The 21,809-nt window shown below is 35.4% G+C and overlaps 1 protein-coding gene across 2 annotated transcripts in view; it reads right to left on the bottom strand.

The window, feature by feature from the left end:
- Positions 1-21,809, bottom strand: part of TUSC3 (tumor suppressor candidate 3) — a gene marked incomplete at both ends in the record, with an annotated part of 120,467 nt that overhangs the window by 32,325 nt on the left and 66,333 nt on the right. The gene's annotated exons all lie outside the window — the stretch shown is intronic.

A 21,809-nucleotide genomic window follows, 5' to 3' on the forward strand; every position in this document is an offset into this window, starting at 1 on the left:
TGCCCCTATTAAGAATATACAGATTTTTCTCCCTCATGAGGGAACTACTCCTCACTTCTTCTAAAAGGCAACTAAAACATAAAGCACTGACTTTTACTGCAATGTCTATCTCAACAAGGAACTGTGAAGTCTAGAAGCTACTGTGGTAATGTATCTATGTGCTCACTCTTCTCAAAGATTAAGAAGTAAAGAGGATTTGATCACACATCAAGAAGAAAATAGACACTAAAGGTAGTACTTAGAGGACTGTTACTATCTCTCAACTTCTCCTAGGAGGAGGTAAGTTTCTCCCAGTTCAATCTAAGCATCTTTTACATGTCCTAAAACTCCTTCAAGTAATAGGGAATGCAGCATCTTTATAAAGGACTCCAAAATGTAAGTTATTTTCAACACTAGGCAGGACATTTTTTATCTCTCTGCTAAAACAGTTTAATAGTCCCTTACTAGTGAACATCTTTTCTGTTTTTAAGTATTTCTCTCCAGTGATCCATATTCTCTCGAAAGCTAATATGAACAGCTGGCTTGCAGTGCAACTGCATGTATTAGCATGACTACGTATTGCTCCCTACCAGTACACATCTCATTTTTCCATCCTCTTTAAATCTCGCTAGCTCCAAAGGATGCAAATTAGTATGTACACCATGTGAATGATGAGGGTATTCCAGTGTGACACAAAGACGGCTCTAGCCTGACCACACAGAAAGCTCTTCAGTCTTGCAATATAACAATAAAAACCTACTAGTTTCTTTTTAATGACCAGCTACTCACATACTCACATACTCAAAGACTGATGCTATGAATAACACTACTGTTTAATGTTTATGTTGATGTTATGATCTAGAATGGTCCCCTTAAATCTCTGCCTGAGATGCTACCTTCCAAAACATACTGCCGGTTTTCAGGCAGCCTATCTTGAAGCTACCACCTCAAAGGGGTTTTAGTAGCTATAAATTCGTACAGTAATTTTTTGAAAGTGGTAAAATTCTAATATATGTGATAACCGGCAGTAAAGAGTTCCACAGCTGTCTTTGCAACATGTAGAAACATTTTATTTGAAAATGTCACTTTCAAATTTAATTCAAATAAATTGAAAATTACTCCCTTCATGCTTGTCTCCATGTCAGTCACTATTTAATGCACCTCACTCAAATCAGCCTGTCAAAATTCCTTCTACAGAACCACTTCTATAATTTAGGTCACCCTGTGTCATCTCCTGAGCTTTTTCCAGACTGTATTCAAGCTGTGCATAGCACACAGAATTTATAACATTGAAAGTGTTTTTCCTTCCTAATAATTCTAAACATTGTTTGCTCTTTTGTCCTCTGAGTATTTAGAGGTTCTTTTGATTATGTTATTCTAACCAAAAGGCCTTACTCCTGAACAGAAATAGTCTGCTGAGCATCAATCATTTTACAGGCATTTTATTTGCATAGAGAAAATGTATGATCTGCTTTTTCATCCACATCACTTTACAGTTATTTGCAACAGAGCGATAAAATGGCAGATAACAATCTTACTCAGTTCTTCTGCACAGAAGTCCCCCTATACTTCTTCACAGCTGGCCCGTCTCTGTCATTCCAAACTTAAGGACAACATCAAACTACTAAGGTCTTGGAAAAGGATGAACAGTAAATAGCAAAGATCATAACATAAATCCTCACGCAAAGCACTGATTTCCTTTTACTTTGAAAAGAGATAATTAATATCTACCAGTTCCTTACTCATTCATGAGAAGAACTTATTAGATCTCATTCTGTAACTTCTTCAAACCTACTTGATGACAAAACTTCGTCAGTTCAAGTGAACTGTCGGCAGTAGCTCTCTCATTCCTGTTGATGCCTTCATGGCACTTGAGTATATACAAGACCTCCTCCTATTGTCATGCATTGTTTTTATAAAAATGTACTTCAGTAATGGTTTTTTTGTTTGTTTGTTTCAATAATATATTCCTATATATGGTAAACAGTTGCATATGTCTGTATCAGTTGCACATATCTGAATGCTGACTGTTTCCATATTTTTAAAATACCTAGAAGTTCAGAATCAGCATTAAGCAGTAAGTTGCCAGAGCATATAAAGAGATTAAGAGAACCAAAGAAAAACTAAATACTCTGATACAAAGTTATTATGGACAGGAATTACAGTAATGAAGAAGAAATACATAAGGATACATAAATATATATGCACATACACACCTTTGCACATGCATGTGGAAGTTTTTATAGCTACTCTATTATTCTTAAATAATTCATTAATCGTTCTAAGAAATACACCACTTTAGCTATGAGGTGGATTTTTTCACCCTCACATCCACTCCATCCACTCAGTTATGTATTTCTTAAACTAGGAATAAAGAATGCACAATAAAATACATGTTACAAGCTAGTAGAAAAGTATCTTTAAAATCCAAAAACAGTTCTGGAAATTAGAAAATATAAATAATGATACAGTAATCATAAGGCATAAATACTTCATAGAAAGTTCCAGGTAACTTCTGGTTTAACTCTATTGTCACAGTCAGAGATTAATGATAAAAAATAAATTCTTATTCTTTTGGCTTGGCCAGCTTCATATATTTCTTGAATAGAGGTGACCAATTTGTACATCACTGACTCAGTATCAGTGTTTGATTTAATATCGGTATGGATATAAGCTTTTTGTTTTTATGTTAAATGTAAAAATATCACATATTAGAAAGCCAAAGCAATCATATTTAATCATATTTAACAACACCATCTACAACCAAGAATGAAGAAGGCTATTTTTTCCCCATGTTCAATGACATATGACTTATTTTGCAATGCTTGCTATAAAATACTTGCAAGTGCCATTCTTCAATTCAAACTCCCCATTCCACTTTCAGAAAATGCTCATTAGAATCACTGAAAACGAATTATAGTATGCTTTTGGAGAGAAGTAATTTCAGATATTTCATTCTCATTCTAATAGTAATTCAAGATTCATGACATAGGTTCTTGATTTTTATTTATTATGCCCTCCAAAACAGGTAAGCTAAGCTGGTTAGCAAAAAGCTAAGAACAACTTCAAATATGAAGTTCCTTTACTTCCTTAGGTATCTGGAACAGCATACAATTAGGCAAAAAAATTATCCTCTGCAGAAAAGCTGATCTGAACCACTACTATCTGAATTACTCTTTAGTAGATGACAGTCTTTGGATATTTTCTCAAAGAAGATTGCACATTATTGTTATACAAGCTAAATAACAGGAAGAAAAGTTGGATAATAGGCAAGATATTTTTAATCAGTCTAGCTTCTGCAAGAATTACAAAAACTACTGCAATTCAACCTGCTAAGTTAGGCATGCAGTGAACCATGGAAGTATATATTTGAAAATAATACTGGTTTAGATATTGGACTTTAGCTTTTTAGTTCAATGAATTACCCCATCAGCAACAGGAAGATTGAGAAATAATGCACTTAACCAGTGCTTCAACCATTTTGCTTTCCAGGAGACAAGTAGAAGGAGACAAGGAGAAAAAATAAGGCAACTAAGAAAATCAAAGTGGAAATAAGACAAAATTTAGTCCTTGTTTCATAAGACAAATATTATAGCCTAATCATTCATGTATATTACAAAAAATATACTACCAGCTACGCAGCTTGCTAAAATCAGTAATACTCTAACACAGAAGTTTTCCACTGGCAGAGTTCTCAGCACAACATCCAAAGTTGATCTAAAGGCTATCATATGAATTCATTTGGACTCTTATTGTCAAAAACAATGTGTTTGTTATCAGCTTCTTCAGGGAAACAGAGCCATCTTTATAAGATATAGGCTACTGTTAACATCAAATGAAGATCTATGTTCACTAATAATTAGTTCCAAAAAAAAGTCTAACTTTCAGCAGAGCCACAATTTTGCCTATGCAGAATTCTCCAGGCACTTAGCATATTTGATGACTTTTGGATTTTAATTGTCATGATGACATATTGAGAACTATTTTCATACACTGGAAATACTGGAGATTGTTGGTGAAACTCTAAGCCCTGACGCACTTGTCAATCTTTATTTGCTAACCTGTACATTAGAAGATCAGAAATGAGAATTTCACTTCAGTAAAACACAAATATTACTTCAGAATATCTAAATGAAGTAATGATTCATAAGACGACCTAAATCTGGCAGTGGCAATAACATATATTTCTTGTAGAAATGATCTTGAATAATTTAGTTACTTGACCTATTGCTAACAGTGACCTACAAGTCAATGGAAATGAAAAGAAATTCTTTACAGCTCTCTACAGTCCACTAGCAGTAGTTAAGCCCTTGATCAATTTCAATGTAAATATTAACAAATTTGAAATGGGCCACATGTAAAAGTTTAGCACAATTCTATATCATGCAAAAGTTGCACAATACTTTTGAATGCATTGAGATTTTGCTCATTAGCTAGCCCACAGAAAAAAAATAACAGTATATAAGAAATAAAAGTAACAAGCCCATGAACAGCAGTTCAAACTAATTCACACAGTCAGCAGCTAAAATAGAGGGCTTGAGTGCCTTAAAAAAAAATAAAAATCATACTATGGTGATCATAAATAGATTGTAATGGTATTTGTATATTATACAGTCTGCTAGCTTTTATTCTGTAGGTTTACATTCTACTGCTAAACTTTGAATTTCCAACTGGCTGACAAATCTCAGAGAGAAATGCATATTTAATGTCAATTTCCTAAAAAGGAAGTAGAAATATGTTTGAAAATCACTTTTTTTTTTTCCAGAAAATACTTATAAAACTCTCTGAAAGAGACCAGAGCGGAATATCTGGACTGACAGAAACATTCAGAATTTAGTTTAAAAGTCTGACATATTTATCATTATACTAATATCTAAACTGTATTAAAAACTGCATTTCAGTACATGCAATGAGAAATTGGCTACACTATAAAAACACTGATAATGGTGTTATCTCTTCTGTTCCAGCGAATATAACCTCAAAGAGGAAGCTTCATCTATTGACAATTCAAAGCCTTCTTGAGTATTCACATTATGACTCTGACACTTGCATGACTGATAAGAGACAAAGTCAGAAAAAGTTTGAAGGTTACTCTTTTTTCTCCCTTGAAACTGGTGTTTTTAATACCATCCAGCATCCCTTTTCTGGCAAAATTTCTGTTGAGAAATGCACTATTTTGGGATAGACATTAAAATGCAACTTCTGTATGTTTGAAAGTATTCTACTCTCTTTTCTTTTTAGCTTGGCAAATTAAAATAAAATCATCAGAAATAACAGAACTGACCTTTATTATTAAAAAATAAAGCACTGCAATTACGAAATACATCTATATGCACAAAGGTATTTGTTATTTCTGTTAAAAGACTGAGCTTTTTAAATTGTTTATGTCTAGGATCTATCTATCAATTTGAATATGTATTTTTACTAAAATTTCAAAAGAATTGTAGAGGATTATAAAAATATTAAAGGACTGAATATTGTGTTGTAAAGCCTTAAATAAGAGGATATAAAAATATTTCTATAGTATGGTCTGTTAAATATAGCAAAATTATACTCACGGCATATTAAGAAAGGACATTATCCTCATAGCATATGAAAAATTAATGTATGACAAAAGGAGCTGTGATACTTGAAAACATGACAGAAAATCATCGAGATGTTTGTACAAAGGCCACAATACATTTTAACATTCTTATTATCACACATTAATGGCATTTAGGTATTAAGTTACTTTTATAGTTTCTCAGTTGAGAAAAATCTTGATTTGATAATTAAACAAAAATTGTACCAACCTTATCTCTATAAGGCCTAAAGTAAGTCAAGAAGTAAAGTTGAAGAATACATTAAAATTTTTGTGAAATTTGAGTTAGCTATTAGTTACACAGAGACTCTCCTATAACATATAAGTAAGAATCTCTTCTCAACATGAAAATTGTTTTACAAATTTAGAATTAAAAAAGTGATTTACCCTTTGGTTTTATTATTTTGTAAGCATGCATTCAAACTGGCATACAAACTGTCAAAAGAAAATTACAAGATATGAAGACAAAAGTTCTTCAGCTTAAGGAAGGCCTTCAGAAAATATATTTTCTCCTCTGACATACAGTCTAGCAAAGCCTTAAATGTTTAAAAGCAAAGCAGGCAGCAAAGCATTTAGGTCAAGATTCTGAGAAGCCTACTGAGGTTGGGTCTTTTCAAGCAATAGACAAAAGACCAGTATGGAGCTACTAATATAAAAGCAGACATGACCCAAAGCTCTATCTAGCTTTCATTCATATATACATATATTATTAGCAGGAAACAGATATACATTCATTTGACAATCTATTACCAGAATATGTCTGATAAAATGTAAGACATACGTTCTCCTAGGAACAGGGTTATCAGATACAAATCTGCAACTGAAATGTCTTCATGGAAGCAGAACCTCATGCTCAACATCGCCCTTTACACCAGAACAAATTTCAAAATTTGACTGATAGAATACTATCATTACTGATGGAAAGATGCTTATGTTGAGCTGCTAAGGACTCAAAGGCTATGTTTATATTAGTGACTAGTGCATATTAATTCTCCAAACCCAACATTCTCACTGCAAATCTCATGTGATTCTACTTCACATCAGTTCCTCTTGGGTCCTATAGACTTCTGAATAAAGCAGCAGCAGCTGGGAATGTACTGGCTGAACTCCTGGAGTTCACGTTCTGGCTTCATTTCATCCAAAAGGATCACAGTCTGTGTGTCCTGCGTAATGAGAACCAAAGCATAGGAGGTGGGAATGAAAGTGGCCTGGACTTTGAAAGAACAGCCCTTATTTGAACTAAGCACTGATGTGGGTGAACTCATTAGAAAAATGCAAATGAAAAGATAAGCTGAGCCTCAGTGGAACATTTCAGGCTTTGGAGGAAAACAAGGTCAAGAGGTAACTCACAAAGTATTTCTCTGCTCACAGAGAAGGATATTACAAAGTAAAAAAACTGAAAAGCATTCAGAAAAATAACTCCTTTTGGTAGACTGAAGACTAATTTTCTAGACAGAACTGAAACAGATACTACTAACAGTAAACTTCATTGATTGGTATGTGACACCTGGCAAATTCTGTCCTCAGTTCCCCACTGGTTCAACAAGAAGCAATACTACTTGAAGTGCATTTTTCAAAGAAAGAAGGTCACTGTAAAGACACAGGAAATATAAAATCATTTCAGATAAAATGACCTGAGTTGATACAGTAAATTGAACTGAAAGATTAATATTCACACATTTAAAACTTTCAATTTAAGATTTTTACATTTCAAAATAATTCAACTGAAGTAAAAAATGAGGGGAGTCATCTACTCTAGAAAAATCAAGTGAATTGAATGACTCAGACTAATAGTTTAAGTTTCTTAAGCTGCCTTGAATGTGTATGCCACATCTTATAAATAGATAAATTATTTTGTGACCTTTCAGGGAAGGATTCCAGACCTAACCGATTAATAATCCCAAATGGAATACAATGAACAACCAGAGCTTAGAAAGAATGGAAAGCAACTAATTAGCAGATACATTTCCCTCTTAAAAGGTCAAGAAGATTAGCAATAAAATGAAAAGTTGTCAGGAGGTAAAGCTGAGGTGGCCCCACAAATGAAGTGAAAACAGGTAGCTCATTAAAACAGAGAACAAGCAAAGAAGTTGATACACAGTAAAGGGTGGTAATCATCCAGTTTCTAAATTCTGTTTTCAGTAATGCTTATTCTGAATAAAAGCGATACAAGGGTCCACAGTTGACAGAGTGGAGCTGTACCATATAAAAAGCAGAATTCCAAAACTAGTACACATCTTAAAGTCCAGTAGCAATTTTAATTTTTTATGTATGCACTCTAGCCAAGTCTGAGCATGTTAGTCTGAAGCTATAGAACAGCATACATAGAAACTAAACACAATCTGGAAAGAGGTTACATTCTGACGACAAGAAATGCTTCTGAATAAATTTTGAAATGAAGAACAATTAAACATATGAAGGAACATAAAAAAAAAAAAAAAAGATTAAATACAGCACACTTAGTCCAAAGACATGGAAACTAGATTCATCAGGCACAATCTCTTTCTTATGGTAGTTAATCCTCTTGACAAAGAAAATGTGCTACTCTTTATCTGGACTTTGGCAATTCATTCTGTTACACATAAAGCTCAAGAAAAATGGGTTTGGAACAAACACTGTAAGCAGGTTGAATAACTGGCTCAACGGGAGACAGAACAGTCTGTTTAAAAACACATAGAGGAACTCTAGATGTTGGGACTAATTTATTAAGTTTCAAGTTCATGACCTGAGTGCAAAAATAGCTACTAGCGAATTCACCTAATGACAGAAAGGAACCGAGGAAAAAATACCATTTTAGGGAAAAAATGAAAGATATACACTTCAGAAGTCAGCACAATTTCAACAAATTATGTTCTCACTATCTGAAAAGAACTCAGCTACAAAAAAAAAAAAAAAAATCCACTATATAATTACAGACTGAATATGATTCATTAATGTGATCTATTAAAAAAGTAAGTCAAAAACCAACGTTCAAAGTATTGCACCTGCAATCTACCCAACAATTAAAAGAAGTTTCATTTGAATACAAAAGGTGGTATAACAGCACTGTACAACAAGTCCAGGAGCAAAATCTTAATTAAAGTCAAATATTTTGATAAAATGCACTTGTCCATGACCAAACAATGTACAAAGAGCCCTCTTAGTGCTGTGTACTCATGCACTACGAACTAAGCATTAAAGTTCCTTGCAAAGGGCAAGGGAGAATGAAAATAAACTCAAGCCAGTATTATGCATTTGGACTGAACTTGTTAACTTGACAATACATTTAAGTTAATAAGCTGACCTTACATTATCCTTTAACTCTCCAAGGGAATAAATTCCATGGAAAAGAGGGTTAATTTTAAAGACATTAAATATATCAGTAGTCACATGCACTGGTCATCTATATCAGTAAAATGCAGGATTCTGTTGGTAGTTCTTTCTGGTGATTTGGTGATGGTTTTTGTTTTCCTTGCTGTTGTGCATATACTACTTCAGTCATATTATCTACTTTCATAAATCATTCTACCCCATGCTATATCTGCTACCTTTTTTGGAAGGTATGTTCTTCAGTTTACACAATTTTGAACTTATCCAGAAAATAATCCTCTGAGTAACAGTGATTTGAATTTCTCTCTAATCTGTTTCTTCTAGAATTTTTTTCCTCATCTTTAAAAAGCTTTGTTTGGAGGGGCTTAAATTGTTTCTTCTTCAGTAAATGAAGCTTTCCAATATTTTAGTAGGATTAGAGAAAAGGAAATCAAACAGTAGAAAAAAGCCAGAAAAAAATACAAATTAAATTCTGTGTACTGTTTTTAGTTTTCCAGTTACTCAAAGTTTTAAAAATATTTGTAGGCCTGAATTTAACATAGTGCTTTTAAAAGATGAGAGGGATACAGTGCAAAGACCATAGCAGCAAATACACTATGGTCCCACTGTGACCACTACCTAAAGTGGCATATACATTCACATCAAGTCCTTGTGGTTCTGCATTTTCCAGAAGTAATTAATAATAATGCAAGTGATCAATTATTGGGATATTAAATGACTAGCAGCATGAGTTTAAATCAATTTTGTCCTTAAGCAATTCTTAAAATGCATTCTTAAACTGCGAATGATCCAATCCTTGCATTATTTCCACTTACTGCAGCATACATCTAGCTGAATATACATTCAGAAGGTGAAGTAGCTACCACTGACAAAGCTCTCTCCAGTCCTTTACAGTGCCACACAAAAGTGTTGGGAATAGTACTATGCCTAAATATTTCTGCACATTTCCAGACGTCAATATTAAAGTTCTGGTCTTACACACAAAGTATTTTAATGGTAGTATACCTACTTGTGTTCTAAAGACAATCTGTGGGGTTTTTTCCCCCCATTTCCAGCATTTAATAACATTATAAATGACAGCAGTGGACAAGATCAGATGGAGTTTATTCAGTCATTATATCATTAATTGAATTGCTCTCTGTCTATAAGCAAATAAAACAACAATTTAAAAAACAATTTAGTTCTATGATTCTGGTATTTAGCCACAGAGAAGACCATACAACAATTTCTTCTTTTATCTGATAGAGATTTCACAGTCTAATTAATATGAACTACAGAACTATGGATGTGCAAAAGGCACACGAACACTTTGTTTAGAATGTTTTCTAGAACAGTGACTATAAAAAAAAATATAGACCAAATTCTTTTTTTTATTCCTTTGACTCATATATATATAAGAAGTGTAAAGGGCTGGTAAATACAGACAACCTCCCTCTTTTAAATGACAATGCTGTTTTCACGTAGAGCATTCTACTATGCTAAGTGACCTCAGGACCTGCGAACATGAAGGAGGTTATTTCATGGTTTTGTTTATTGCTCAAAACCTAGATTTGTAAGACCTTCAGTAAATAACTTTTTAATTTGCATTGTATCTAATGTTAAGGCACTTCACTCTTTAGCAGGTTTCATATAGATATTAATGCTAGACTTTTAAGGGGGACAGTGAAAAATGCCTCCTCTTTGCAGTACAAACACATACAAAAGAACTAGAGTCTATTTCTAATAAGTGTGAAAGTTTAATGCTGTAAGCACTAAATAATAAGCAAATGTGATGTACATTAAATCTGCTCCTCAACCCATTTTGGATCATCATATTAGCTTAGTGCAAGATGCCTTTAAAACATTTAAAGAACAGATCAGTCTCAGTTGTGTTACACAGAAGTAAACAGAGTTATTCCTAAGAAGGGTTCTAGATCAGCTTTTCTAACTGATTCATATGGCAATTCTGCAACGGCTTTTCAAGTGGCAGACAGGAGTGCGCTTATCTAAGGGGTAGTGCAAAATGAAAATAATTCCTTGTTCTAAAGCTTCTGGAAATCCTGCTCATTTTGTGAACTTGTTCCTCAACAATGTGGTCAAAGAGTTAAATTCTCTCCTACTCATCTTCCAAGAAGATGGATGGAGGAGCTGGAAGATTGTACTTCCCTTTCAAACATTTTTGGTGACTTTTTAAATAAATATAGCTTATCACTTACATAGCCACAGCAAGACAATTGACTTAGCAATGTCTGCTTCTCCATACAAGCATTGAAAACCTAACAGGAATGTAAGCCATCCTTGTGAGCAAAATCTAATTGAACTAATAGAAAAATAATTTAACTATCAGGATCCTAAACTATAAGACTATAGTTCACATATTAGAGTATACTAGAGAATTCCAATAGTTTCGTTTGAATTTGTCCTTTGGACATAAAAGAACAGTAGAAAGCTTTAATGTTAATAACACATGTTGGATGGCATTCCAGACAAGTTATACATTATAGATTCAGTGAGTACAGTCTTCAAAAAATTTTGGAACAGCTTTTATATTTTCAAGATATATTGCAATGAAGAGTATTGAGAAGATTAAAGTATATACATACATTCAAAGTATCTTATAATTACAACAGAAGTACAATACCAATCAATGAACATGAGATAAACTGTATAATTTAATCTGAGAAATTTAAAAGTTCAGGAAACAAGGTCCTTAATTTATTTAAAGATTCTCGTTGTTTTTCATAAAGCTAGACCAAATTTTGTTTCTGCTATTGAAGTATTACTGTGCCAAAAGAAAAATAAATACATACATGTTCCTTGGATACGATTTTCAGAAGTGCTTTGAACAGGTCTACTGTTCTAAAAATGAGTGGTAATTTTACCACTGACTTGGACAACAAACAAACACAAAACCTAACACAAACAAACACCAAAACCTGTTTAACCCCGTAGTGAACCCTTGCCTTTACCAGAGCATGTACTCTCAACATTCTGTTTCTCATTCTTACATACAATCTTATCAAGTACTAGTTTATTCTCTTAATTTTACCATAGGAATAGGTTTTGTCTATCTGAGCATACTATATGAAGACAAAACTGTTTTCTCAGCTCCCTCGGTTCAGACTCTGTTGAATTCTTATGTAAGTAAGCTGCTATGCAATGGGGGAAAAATCAACACAAAACAACAGTACACTTCCAAATCTCAATGTGAAAGGTACAAAGAACAGTAGTGGTATCATCACTAACCTTGGAATGCTCATAATGCTTGAAGAGAATTTGTAAGGAAAATAATGAAAACGGGCATGTGAACCTGTCGCTCACTAGATTACCTACAAGGTCTGGGTGTCCACATATATAAATAAATAATTTTAAAAGGAAATTATTACAAATTACTCAAAGAACAGAAAACAAACAAAAAAAACCCACATAGAAGTCCTACCATTTAATGTCCAGGAACTCTGAAGAAATATTTTACATCTAAAAGCTGGGATGTATAGTACTATCCTACTGCTTTTTAGAGGCTCAGAGGAACAACCTGCATGTACAATAGAATATTTCGTTTACCTTTTAATTTAGTCCTTATGTCTTTTTCTATTGTTTCTTCCTTCCAGAACAGTCAGTAAACATGACAGATTAGCCAAAGAAAGGAATTAACCTTGGCACCAGAACTAGACAAAAAAAAGTCAGAATAATTTTTGTTTCAATGAAAACATACAAAAAAGTATTTTATATTGATCAAAATATCAAGTAGCAAATAACTGTTGCCTTGTAGATTTAAAAAAAAAAAAAAGTATTGTATGTTCCTTCTGTTCAATAAATAATAACCACCATAAAAGAAAATAATAACCAAAATAAAAAAGTATGTCTCTGAACCAGAGATTATAGGTCAATTAGCCCATGAAGGACTGTCTGAAGTATGCTGTTTCATTTACATTGACACACTCAAATGCATATTTCTTCTCTTGACGTTGTTCACAGGCATAAGAGAAACCTTATCTGCTGCACTGAAATGACAGCATTAGAGCTTACTAGCAACACTATGCAGAGAGGCAAGAGCTCTCCAGTAGAAAAATGCACCAGGTCTGTAACTCTGGAAGACTCTGTAGGATAGAAAATATTTTGATACGTGCACAGTAATTCACGAGGCATTTCTCAAATGCTGAAATTTTACTTCAAAAGGAACACCTTCACCCTTGTGCTATAGATTATGTTTGAGCAGGGAAGAGGAAAGATTCACAAAATCATCCATCTAAAGGAGTGAAAGACTGTGTTGTGCAATAGGGAAAATATGGTGGAGTTCCTTCCTCTTTCTCCCTTCCTCACTCTCTCAAAATTGTTGAAAACTTCTAAGATATTCTTAAGTTATTTTTTAGCTACAGGAAGAAGGTCTGCACAACTCTATTCAGAGAACAGAATCTGTTGAGAGAAAAATCTCTATGACTACTCCAGGCTTATTTTTTTCTCATTTATGGTGTGGATATTGCAGCAATCTCATAATAGTGCTAGTACTACTTAAGCAAAGTTACACTGTCAGGAGTTCTGAGAAGGTGTACTGCTGGGCTAAGTCTCATTTCATTAAAGTCAGTGTTAAATTCTAATTAACACCTCAGCTAAATCAGCTTTTACTGAAGAGAAAGATAAAATCTACCTTGACGGTTCCTGAGTGGGGGAAAAAAATCATAGATAAAAAAATCAAAGATAGAGATGGTCAAACACTGGAACAGGCTGGGGAATCTCTAACCATGGAGACATTCAAAATTTGCTTTGATAAAGTCCTGATCAACCTGAACACCTTTAGGCAAAGAGCTGGACTAGATGACGTGCAGAGGTACCTTCCAATCAAAATGATTTTATTAGAGAAGGCTCTTACCTTTTAACATCTACATAACCAGTAAAGACAGGAAGACAGAAAAACTAGATTCTTACCTGGTGCTCAAGCTGTTTTTAAGAAAATGGCTCTTGTTCTAGTAGTAACAGAATAACATGAGCAGGTTTTCCCTTTTGTCATTCTGGTTTTCTGTGTATTTTTCTGTATTGTGTTATCATTCTATTTTGAGACACTTCATAATTTCACATACTTGAGGTCTTGTTAACTTCTGACATAAAAAAGAGGAGTTCTGTACAAAACAGTTCTTCCAAATTAAACTAAATTGCTTCAAGGAGTCCATCTACACTTATGAAAAGACGAGTGGGGACAGAAGTGTTTGTTACTTGAATGTGACAATAAAAATTGGATTTCTGTTGTTACAAGCCACAATTAAAATCTAGCACTTTTTTTTCCTTATTGAATTTTATCATGACAGACTACTTGCTGCCTGATTACTTGTCTAAAATTCAGTTTAGTTGATGGGAACACGTTCTATCTTTACTCATCCAAAACTACAGTACTTGCAACATAATGGTACTATCCAAACTTTTACAGCATGTATGCTGCAAGAATTGCATCGAGCAACCCTTCTGTCATGACCATTTTCCCATTTCCTTTTCTTCCCACAATAAAACATGATACTAAATAATGCATAAGGTTTCCCTTTTTTAATGTCAAGGTAGAAACAGTTGTTACACAGAAGGTTATTCAAATGCCAGCTATGATCATAGGACAGAAGTCTTATACAGGTTAATAGTTTTCCTAACACTAGTTTACATGTGTTGCCCATTTGTTAATGTGATGATCTGTTACAGAATTTAGATTATTTTACACAATTTCCACATCTTATACTGCCAATTGTTAATTATTTTTACCAAATCAAGATAGAACTTTAAATTAAAGGCTTGAGAAACCCTTTATTAGTTGCAACTTCTGAGTAGACATACTGCTTTGATGAACACAGGAAAGCCATTTAATTCAGCACACTCATAACATCAATAACCTACTTCTTATTTCTATCAAGCCTATTAACATAAATAATTGGGTAAGAAGTATTTTCAATAGCACTATGGTTGTGATTATGGTTGACAGATGCATCAAAATATTGCTGTGGTAAAAGTGATGCCAACCTGGACATCTTATATTAGATACTGATATAATAACCTGCATGAACTTTTTTTTTTATCCAAAATCAAAACAAGCATATAAGAACATATCACAAAACAAACTGACTTTTGTATGTATTGAAACCAGCACCAAGCAATGTGGCCACTTTCAGAAAAGTCAGGCATTACAAATACAATCTTGGTGACCTGTACCTCAAACATGCTTCCAGACAGACTGAAGGCAAAAGGACAATGTATTTACAGTGACTTACTGAACTTGAAAGGGAGAGTCATTCTTTAAAACTGTTCCAAGGAAACAGTTCCATTTAACTAGACTCATATGAAAAAGTCATGTCAGAAAACACAGAAGAATATACTTTAATAAATGACATATTGTCCTGCTTAGTAGAGAATTAAAGTAAATTAAGGATCTTGACATTCTAAGCATTTATTTTTCACACAGAGTACATTAATTTTGCATTGACAAATGCAAAAATGACACTAGTAGTCAAATATATTTTTCATTTAACTGAAGAAACATATAGATTACCACATACTCATATCAGCAAGATAACTTGAAAACTGATATTTTAGAGATTGTTCCTGAACAAAGAACAGTGGTTATAAAACAGTGAAAAGGCTGTGAAAACTCCATAACTGAATATTTATATTTGATCTGATATTGGAAGGGGTCCTATCTAAAAGATCTGCCAAACAGATACAAATTATTTCTTAAGGACATAATTTCTATTATGCTTAAGCAATTTTGACAAGCTTTTAAAATATAAGACATGTGAAAAAAATCAAATTAATATAGTGGCAAACAATACCATTATCCATATCACAAAACATCATCTTATATTGGAAAACCATCTAATATCTGACAATAAAGACATGTTTCCTTCTTCACACAAAAACTTTTCTAACTTCTAATAATTTATTCTCAGAGAAGGAAAAAAAATTATGAGCTTTGGAAAACATCTTAACTCAGTATTACAGAGCTTGTCCTTTATAGTAAACTCATTTATAGTAAACTTTTGACTATTTTAAAGATGCAGCCCTGAGCATACTGCATAATAAAAACTTTAGAATTTGTATCCCAATTAAAAAAAAAGGCCGCTAATCCCTGGATACACACACATAAATGCCTTCTTAGCCATTGCTGCTATTTAATTAAAAGCTGGTGAAAATCTACTGAGAACTCTTTGCTATTAGGTCAATTAAACAGCAACAGAACTACCTCTGCAGGAGGTTCAAAAATATGTAATTGCTTCCTCCAGCTTTCTACTTGTCTCACCACCAGTGCTATACAGATCAAGCTCTGAATAAAAATTAGAACTCTCCCAAGACTGCTTATATGTAGACACCAATGGGATGTTTAGTTTGCACTCTTCAATCCTGGTACAATACATATCGATTTTAGTGTCACACAGACAGTAAGGGCCTAATCTTAAAATTATTAGGCAAAAGACGCAGAACTCCAGAATCATAGTGTCCTGAGTTGGAAGTGACCCACAAGGATAATCAAATCCAACTCCTATCCCTGCATATAACAACTCCACAGTTCACACCATGTGTCTGAGGGTGTTGTCCAGTGTCTTCTCGAATACTGACAAGCTTGGAGACATGACTACCGCCCTGAGGAGCCTGTTCCAGCACCCCACCACCCTCTGGGTGAAGAATCTTTTCCTAATGTCCAACCTAAACTTGCCCTGGCACATCTTCCTGCCATTCCCTTGGGTTCTGTCATTGGTCACCTAAGAGAAGAGGTGAGGGCCTGCCCTTCCTCCTCCCCTTGTGAGGAAGCTGTAGACCGTGATGAGGTCTCCTCTCAGTCTCCTCTTCTCCAGGCTGAACAAACCAAGTGACTTCAGCTGCTCCTCATATGGCTTCCTCTCCAAACCCTTCACCAACTTTGTAGCTCTCTTCTGGACACTCTCCAGTAGCTTAATATTATTTTCATACTGTGACACCCAAAACTGTACACAGTGCTCCAGGTGAGGCTGCATGAGTGCAGAGCAGAGCAGGAAAAACACCTCCATCGCCTCGCTGGCAATGCTGTACTTGATGCACCCCAGGACACAGGTGGCCTTCTTGGCTGCCAGGGACACTGCTGGCTCATGTTTGACTTGCCACCGACCAGAACCCCCAGATCCCTCTCTGCGGAGCTGTATGTACAGCCAGGGTTGCTGTGTCCCATGTGCAAAGTCTGGCACTTGCCCTTGTTGAACTTCATGTGATTGGTGATTGCCCAGTTATACAATTTGTTCAGATCCCTCTGCAGGGACTCTCTGTCCTCAAGAGTGTCGACAGCTCCTCCCAATTTTGTGTCATCGGTCAACTTAGCATTCCCTCAAGTCCTGTGTCCAAGTCATTTCTAAAGACATTGAAGAGCACTGGCCCTAAGATGGACCCCTGCGGAATCCTACTAGTGACTGGACATCGGCCCAATACACCCCCATTTACTAGAACCCTTTGAGCCCAGACCATCTACCCATTGCTCACCCACTGCATTGTGTGTTTACCCAGCTGTATGCTGGACATCTTGTCCAGGAGGATACTGTGAGAGAACGTATAAAAGGCTTTACTGAAATCCAGAAATATCACATCAACAGGCTTCCCTTGGTGAGCTAGGTGGGGTAACCTTGTCACAGAACAAAACGAAGTTTGTTAAGCAGGTCTTTCCCCTCATGAACTCATGCTGGCTGGTACCAATGAGTGTGCTGTCATTCAGACGTTTTTTGATAACTCCCAGAACAAACTTCTCCATGATTTTGGCAGGCACAGAACTGAGGCTGACAGGCCTATAGTTGCCAGGTCATCCCTGGTGCCCTTCTTGTAGATTGAGACAAAGTTTGCCAGCTTCCAGTCTTCCAGGACCTCTCCAGATTCCCAGGAGCATTGAAAAGTCATGGAGAGAGGTCTTGCTATGATGTCAGCTAGCTCTTTAGCCACCCTTGGATCAATCCCATCAGGCCCCATCAACTTATAGGGATCGAGCTGGAGTAGCAAATCCTGTAAAAGTTCCAGATTAATTGGGAGTTTATCATTCATGCAGCCATGGTTTTCTAACCCAGAGTTATGGGGGCCCCCAAGTCCATCATTGGTGTTGAAGACTGAGGCAAAGAAAGCATTAAACGTCCCAACTTTGTCTATGTCCCTAATAAGGTGATCATACTCATTGAGTAATGGGTCAACGTTATTTCTAGTTTGTCTTTTGCCACTAATATGTTTAAAAAAGCCATTTTATTGTCCTTCACAGTACTAGCCAGCTTCAGTTTTAACTGAGCTTTGGCAGCATGAATTTTCTCTCTACAAGGGCGAACAGCATCTCTGTAGTCCTCCCATGTTGCCTGACATTACTTCCGTTGACCACGTAATTTCTTTTTTTTCTATATTACGAGAAGAAGATCCCTGCTCAAAAAAACTGACTTTTTGCCTTGTCTGCTAAATTTTCAGCATTTTTGAGTTGCCTGGTCCTGTGTTTTTAGTAGTTGTACTTAAAAAACAACTAACACTGATGGACCCCAACACCTTCAAAAGCTTCTTCCAGGGAATCTTAGTAGTTCTCTGAGCAGCCTGAAGTCTCCTCTCCTCACATCTAGTGTTAAGGTCTTGCTGGCAGTTTTCCTTCTATTAGCAAACATTTTAAACCTGACTGCTTTGTGGTAACTGTGGCCAAGGGAGCTGACAGTTAACACTTCTCTGACCAGACCCTTTCTGTGAGAATCAAATCTAGGATGGCAACTTTCCTGGTTGGTTCCCTTAGTACCTGTGAATTTTCCTGTCAGCTAAAGTCTTTTTACTAACTGCAGTTTCCTGAAAGCTAGATACATGTTTTGGTAGACATAGCAATGGAATGCAAGGCCATTGATAAGGATGGATGCATATCCCGCAAGAGCAGTGAACTGAAACAGGTGACCAAAAACTGACTAACTAAGTGTTCCATCCCATTCACATGATACTTCATACAAAAGTGGAAGATCACGAGGATCTTGTTCCTTTTCCTTACAGCCGACAAATCTAGAGTTGAAGTCTTGGTGTCAGTTTTCTTCCCATTAGCATAGATTTTAGAATCACAGTATCATTTCGGTTGGAAGAGACTCTCAGGATCATCAAGTCCAACCATCACCTAACTCTAGCACTGAACCATGTCCTTAAGAACCTTGTTTAAATGCCTTTTAAACACCTCCAGGGATGGTGACGCTACCACTTTCCTGGGTGGCCTGTTCCAGTGCCTGACAACCCTTTCCGTGAAGAATTTTTTCCTAACATCCAATCTAATCCTCCCCTGGTGCAACTTGAGGCCACTTCCTCTCATCCTATCACTTGCTACTTGGGAGAAGAGACCAACACCCTCCATGCTACAACCTCCTTTCAGGTAGTTGTAAACAGTGATAAAGTCTCCCCTCAGCCTCCTTTTCCCCAGGGAAACAGTCTCAGTTCCCTCAGCTACTCCTCATAAACCTTGTGCTCCAGGCCTCTCACCAGTTTAGTCACCCTCCTCTGTAATCTCTCTAGTATTTCGATGTCCTTCTTAGATGAGGGGCCAGTGATTGCTTCGTGGTCACTGTGGCCAGGGAAGCCACCAGTTGCCACTTCTCCCACGAGACCCTCTTTGTTAGCAAGTAGCAAGTCTAGGAAGACCCCTTTGCTGGTTGTTTCCCTGAGTACCTGTACCAAGAAGTTATCATCCTGCTGCTTTAGGAATCTTCTGGACCTGTTGGTGCCAGCTGTGTGATATTTCCAGTTGACATCTGGCAAACGGAAGTTCCCCATAAGGACAAGGGCAGATGAGTTGGAGGCTTTGCTTAGTTCCCTAAAGAATAACTCATTAGTGTCATCATTCTGGCTGGGTGGCCTGTAGTAGACTCCCATACAATGACATCTGCTTTTTTTGTCTGTCCTTTAATCCTTACCCAGAGGCTCTCAACTTTGCCATTGCTAATTGCCATCTCCATGCAATCCAGCCAACTCCAGAAATGTAACAAAGATAAAGAGTGTGTCAAGATAGAAGACTAGCACCAGTTTCATCAACCTAAACCAGAACTGAAGTATCAAATGACAGTACTGTGTGATTCAGTTTTCTACGTAAAAATTGATACTGCTATCATGTGGAACCAAAAACCTAAAATTAGCTGACAGCAAATGGGGAATAAAGGAAGTAACTGCAACAACCTCTATAAGAGACCACATTACCTTCATAGAATAGACCCAGATGGAAATATGGTTTAAAACTTTCAAAGAAAACAATCACAGAATTATTTAGCTAATTGAGCAAAGAAGCACAAATGGTGTGCACAAGCCAAAAATTTAAGAACTGGTAATGTTACTTGTACAAGATACCAGCACTAGCAAGTAGAGTTGTTTAAGCAAAGCAAACAAATGTCTTTTCATCTTCTGAAAAAACAGCAGTTTAAGGAAATGAAATGAAGTGTCATCTAAAATTATAACAAGAACAAAGCAAATAATAGTAGATAGCTCAGGCAAGGAAAATTTATGAAGGCAGAATGTTATCACTTCCAAAGTCTGGTGGCATATCAGGCTCTGCAGCTAATACAGAACTGAACCACTAACTCCTATGAAATAAGAAAAGCTAAGAATTAGTAAATTTGAACCTAACAAGAAATAAAATAAGCTTTGTGAGCTATTCTATGCCTCCTGTTAAAAACAGAATTTTACATGGTAAGACTGTTAAGAAAGTTTCAGAGTATTAAATACAGGCAATCCTTGTACAAAATTGGCATGCAAATTTGGAATTGGTACTAAATCCTAGAGAATGGAAATAAAATGATGAGTTACATTTCATCCAGATGTAAAGACAGCAGTTGCTGACTTAATGCAGAAGAGTGTTACAGTGAATTATCATGGTTGAATAAATTTCATAGAAGTGTTAGGTAAGTACTTTTATGACTTCACATTCACAGGAACATAGATAACTGCTAGAAAAATGGAAGAGGGAAATATTCAATAGTATTATTAGAAAAAAAAAAAAGGCAATGCAAAATAGGTAAAGGTTTAAAGAATACTTATTAAGCTTCTAGCACTGGTAAAAATCAGAGTTTTAAGTTGCAACTTAGAAAACAGTGTTACTTTAAATAAATCAGGAACTTAGTGATCCTACATCTATACTTTTTAATTCTTAGAATCTGACTGGTTTTACTTACTGACACAGACACAGTTCCAAGGAAGTGAAAGTACTACCAAATATGAACAAGGAGAGACACATGAATCAGAGGCACAAAATAACTTACCTGAAGTCACATAATGGAGCAAAACCAGAAAATAAGGTATGTATGTTGACTAACACAGTAGGGTTAGTATCTAGAACTTAAAACCATCTTTACCATTATTTGCATTATTTAGTTGTGTATGCTAATACTTCCAAACCAGTAGCTTTTCAGACACTCATATAGGAAGTTAGTTCACACTCCGAAAACTGAGACACGATGACACAAATTCAGGAACAATTAAATATAGTGTATTACAAAATTATTTAATGTAGGGTATACTTTGGAAACAAGCCTTTAAGAATGGCGATATGTATAAAACTGGATATGATAAAAACTAATTTGTCACGAATAGTGCTTTTTCTATGCTGTTTCCCCTTTACGTCACTCTGTAGGAAAGAATCATAAATTTAATATTGTGAGGCAGTAATGAAAAACTCTAAATATTTAAATACACAGTGTTTTACAGAGATTATTTATTACACTATCAGTTCTACTTCTGCATAACAAAGTTGACAGATAAAATCATGTCATTTAATGACATAGTTATGCTGCTGCTGCTACATTCCTGATAAAAAGCAGATCAGTTATCAAATTCAAACCATCATTTTTTGCTACTCCAATTTTTTAAGCTATAAGCCAGTCTCCTTTAAGAAGCAATGGTCAAAGCTGAAAATAGCTCAACAGGCCACTAGTTATGAAAAAGCTTCCTGACAACCAACTTTATTGCAGGTCTCATAGATTCCATTCCAACAACT

The sequence above is a fragment of the Nesoenas mayeri genome, assembly GCF_963082525.1.
Source record: "Nesoenas mayeri genome assembly, chromosome: 4".
In the NCBI taxonomy this organism is placed as follows: domain Eukaryota; kingdom Metazoa; phylum Chordata; class Aves; order Columbiformes; family Columbidae; genus Nesoenas; species Nesoenas mayeri.